General features: G+C 44.0%; 1 protein-coding gene across 1 annotated transcript in view; it reads right to left on the bottom strand.

Annotated features, from left to right (window-relative positions):
* LOC130109979 (ephrin-A2-like) overlaps positions 1-5000 on the bottom strand; it is a 204273-nt gene that overhangs the window by 690 nt on the left and 198583 nt on the right. The gene's annotated exons all lie outside the window — the stretch shown is intronic.

The following is a 5000-nucleotide window of genomic DNA, read 5'->3' as shown; positions in this document are numbered from 1 at the left end:
ACAAGGTTAGAAATAATGATTTGTATTTGAAATAAGATTTTTTTTACATCAAACTTTGCTTTCGTCAAAGAATCCTCCATTTGCAGCAATTACAGCATTGCAGACCTTTGGCATTCTAGCTGTTAATTTGTTGAGGTAATCTGGAGAAATTGCACCCCACGCTTCCAGAAGCAGCTCCCACAAGTTGGATTGGTTGGATGGGCACTTCTTGCGTACCATACGGTCAAGCTGCTCCCACAACAGCTCAATGGGGTTCAGATCTGGTGACTGCGCTGGCCACTCCATTACCGATAGAATACCAGCTGCCTGCTTCTGCTCTAAATAGTTCTTGCACAATTTGGAGGTGTGTTTAGGGTCATTGTCCTGTTGTAGGATGAAATTGGCTCCAATCAAGCGCTGTCCACTGGGTATGGCATGGCGTTGCAAAATGGAGTGATAGCCTTCCTTATTCAGAATCCCTTTTACCCTGTACAAATCTCCCACCTTACCAGCACCAAAGCAACCCCAGACCATCACATTACCTCCACCATGCTTAACAGATGGCGTCAGGCATTCTTCCAGCATCTTTTCATTTGTTCTGCGTCTCACAAACGTTCTTCTTTGTGATCCAAACACCTCAAACTTGGATTCATCCGTCCACAACACTTTTTTCCAGTCTTCCTCTGTCCAATGTCTGTGTTCTTTTGCCCATCTTAATCTTTTTCTTTTATTGGTCAGTCTCAGATATGGCTTTTTCTTTGCCACTCTGCCCTGAAGCCCAGAATCCCGCAGCCGCCTCTTCACTGTAGATGTTGACACTGGTGTTTTGCGGGTACTATTTAATGAAGATGCCAGTTGGGGACCTGTGAGGCGTCTGTTTCTCAAACTAGAGACTCTAATGTACTTATCTTCTTGCTCAGTTGTGCAACGCGGCCTCCCACTTCTTTTTCTACTCTGGTTAGAGCCTGTTTGTGCTGTCCTCTGAAGGGAGTAGTACACACCGGTGTAGGAAATCTTTAATTTCTTAGCAATTTCTCGCATGGAATAGCCTTCATTTCTAAGAACAAGAATAGACTGTCGAGTTTCAGATGAAAGTTCTCTTTTTCTGGCCATTTTGAGCGTTTAATTGACCCCACAAATGTGATGCTCCAGAAACTCAATCTGCTCAAAGGAAGGTCAGTTTTGTAGCTTCTGTACCGAGCTAAACTGTTTTCAGATGTGTGAACATGATTGCACAAGGGTTTTCTAATCATCAATTAGCCTTCTGAGCCAATGAGCAAACACATTGTACCATTAGAACACTGGAGTGATAGTTGCTTGAAATGGGCCTCTATACACCTATGTAGATATTGCACCAAAAACCAGACATTTGCAGCTAGAATAGTCATTTACCACATTAGCAATGTATAGAGTGTATTTCTTTAAAGTTAAGACTAGTTTAAAGTTATCTTCATTGAAAAGTACAGTGCTTTTCCTTCAAAAATATGGACATTTCAATGTGATCCCAAACTTTTGAACGGTAGTGTATATGGCCAGTTTCGCTTGTCCCAGGATGAAATTCATCAGTTGACATTTGTCTTTCACAGTACGTTTATACACAAACCCCAGAATGAAAGTGTGCTTGGAGAAAACCTCCCCTACCTTTCTGAATAAACTCTCCAACAACATGAACAGTGGTACCAGGCGCACCCACTCCAGGTAACAGTGGAAAACAGTTTCTTTGTAAGGGCAAAAAATACATTTATCACTCACACCCTGACCCATAACAGAGAGAAAAGCATTAACTGCTACTATCCCATGCACAATCCTCCACTGCAAGTCAGCAACCTTCTTTGTTAATGGTGGTTTATATAAACCCCTCCAAGCAGGTCTGACATCGACTCCCAAGCCCAGATGACTTCGCCAAGGTGTGTTGACACGGTCGTGTAGTTTACCCTTGTTTAGACATTTAACCATCGTTCCATACAGTAATTTGCCTTTTGCTTCTTCTAAATTTAGAAAAGTACTTCTCTTCTCAGTAAAAAAAAACCTGAACAGTCATCAAAGCTGGGACGAATACTTAAACAAGGAAAAGGATCATCTACATTAGGCACGATCAAACCATTGCTGTATTCATTTAACAGGACGGATTCATGTCTCGTCAGACAGCGTCTCCAGTGGTCAAGCAGCCTGTTGATGATCCTCACAGAACGCACTCCCAGACCAGCCGCAAGAGCAGCTGCGTTGCTCAGGTCAGGTCCAGCAGTGTTCACCACCGATTCAAGGGTTAGAAACCTGCTCTGCAAAACACTTCTGTGACTGCCGATCCTGCCCAGCAGGGGGTGTTCAGACGTCCTCCATGCGCCACAGGCTCCCTCAACAACCAGTACAGGGAGTCGCATTGCTTTGTCCTCTCTTTCACCACCATCTTCCACACTGTGAAGACAGCGCGGTAGAAAGGTGGCAGGGTTTGGAACTTCACAGTCTTCAAATCCATGAGGAACAGTGAGTCATGCAGTCCCAAACCACCAAACTTCTGCAACACTATGTGTGCCAGTGGTCTCCACACCAAGTCTTTCGGGCCATAAAGCAGTCTCTGGAGGAATTGAAGGCGGAACGCAGCGCCTCTACTGGCCAAATGTGCAAGTCCTTGTCCTCCTTCCTCCTTTGGGAGAAAAAGGACAGCCTGGGGAATCCAATGTAAATTATCCCAAAAAAAATCAACTAAAACAGCTTGAATTCTTGCAAGTAAATTTGAAGGGGGGTCAACACAAACTAATCTGTGCCATAATGAGGAGGATACTAGATTGTTGATTACAAGCGTCCTCCCTCTGTAAGACATGCTTGGCAGGAGCCACTTCCACCTTTTAAGCCGGCCCTCTATTTTTTCTAAAATGTTCTCCCAGTTCTTTTCTAACACAGATTCTTCACCCAAATAAACTCCCAAGTACTTTATCCCTCCTTTTTTCCAAATCAGCCCTCCCGGTAGAACTAAATTGTCAAGTGGCCTTTTCCCAACCATCACGGCTTCACTTTTTTCCCAGTTTACCTTAGCAGATGACAAACTATTGAAAAGACATACAGTCCCCTCCAAGGTATCAATATCACTCTGTTTGTTAATCATTATCATAACGTCATCCGCATATGCTGAGACCTTCACAGCTGTGGTACAACCTGGGAAAAAAACACCTGAGAGTTTTTCCCTGAGTTTGTGAAGGAAAGGCTCAATGGAAAGGGAGTACAGCATTCCAGAGAGTGCGCATCCTTGACGTACTCCCCTCTGTACAATGAAAGGTGCAGCCAAACCACCATTAATTTTCAGTATACTCACAATGTCACGGTACAGTACCTGGATCTTGGCTATGAAACCTGGGCTGAACCCAAAGGCATTTAGCGTCTGCCACAGGTACTTGTGTTCAACCCGGTCAAAAGCCTTTTCCTGGTCTATGGAAATGAGACCAGTATCTACACCCAATGACCCAGAGAGTTCCAAAACGTGCCCAATTAGTGTGATATTGTCACTTATTAACCTGCCGGGCACACAGTAAGTCTGGTCAACATGAATGGCCTTACTCATCACCTCTCTAAGTCTAGAAGCTAAAACTTTAGAGAGGATTTTATAGTCCCCACACAGCAGAGATACAGGTCTCCAGTTCTTCAGGTCTTGTAGATCCCCCTTTTTCGGCAGCAAAGTGATAACTGCCCTTCTACAGCTCAGCGGTAGCTGTCCTCTGCACAAACTGTCCTGAAGCACCTCCAGCAAATCTTTGCCGACCACAGACCAGAAAGACTTATAAAATTCAACGGGCAGGCCATCAATGCCAGGTGCTTTACAATTGCCCAGGCTCATGAGAGCAGTGTACAGTTCATTCAGAGACAGTTCTGCATCTAACACCGCATTGGTATCCCCGTCCACCTGAGGAAGCCCAGCATAAAAAGAACTGGCCAACTCTGCATCCTCCACAAATTCACTTTTAAACAGGTCGTTATAGAAGGAGGTGGCATATCTGCGGATCTCAGGGGTTCCCGTTATTGTGGTTCCATCGCCAGAGCGTAACGAATGAATGATCTTCCTCTGACCATTCCTTCGCTCCAAACCAAAAAAAAACTGTGATGGGGCATCCATTTGAGACACATTCATGAAACGTGAACGGACCAGAGCTCCCTGTGCTGTAGTGCCCAACAGGTTGGCTAAGGCAGCCTTTTTAGCTTTAAGGGCTTCAATATGCCCTTGATTTCTTGTAGAATCCACTAAACCCTGTAACTCTACTACTTCAATCTCCAGTTCTTTAAGAGATCTGGTAATGTACTTGGTGACATTGCGAGTACACTCCTGACATAATTGTCTTATCTTGCTCTTTCCTACATCCCACCATTGCTGTAATGAAGAAAAAGTGGTCTTGCTTTTTCCATGCAAAGCCCAAAGAAACTCAACAGCCTCTCTGAAAGTTCTATCATGTAGAAGACCAGTGTTAAAATGCCAATATGCACTCCGTACTTTAACATGCTGAATGAAAAAAGAGCACTGAACAAGACAATGGTCAGAAAAACCAACAGGAGTTATTTGACTTGATTTAAAGATACCAAAATTATGTTTGAAGCAATAAAAACGATCAAGTCTGGCCAGAGATAACAAATTATCCTTGGAGTGACTCCACGTGTACTGCCTGTCACTCTTGTAAAAACCTCTCCAAACATCCTGTAGGCCATGGGTTTCAATCAACCGCTTAAGTTTAGCAGATGAAGCGGGATGAGGCTCTAGATGGTTCCTGTCTAGTTTGGCATTTTCCGTGCAATTGAAATCACCTCCCAGAAACAAAAAGAAATCGGTACAATGGTGAATTACATCACATAAGGTGTTCAGCAGTCTCATTCTCTCAACGCCCGAAACTGGGGCATAAACATTCACAAAAATCAATTTCGCACCCTCATATTGTACTGTGACTTTTAGAATGTGACCACACACTATGTCTTCTACCTCAGAAGAAGAGGGACTGAAACCCTTAGAGAAAAGCACACCACCGCCGCCACTGTTAGTTAAT

Source organism: Lampris incognitus, chromosome 3 (assembly GCF_029633865.1).
Source record: "Lampris incognitus isolate fLamInc1 chromosome 3, fLamInc1.hap2, whole genome shotgun sequence".
Lineage (NCBI taxonomy): Eukaryota > Metazoa > Chordata > Actinopteri > Lampriformes > Lampridae > Lampris > Lampris incognitus.
This window is presented reverse-complemented; position numbering and strand designations above follow the sequence as displayed.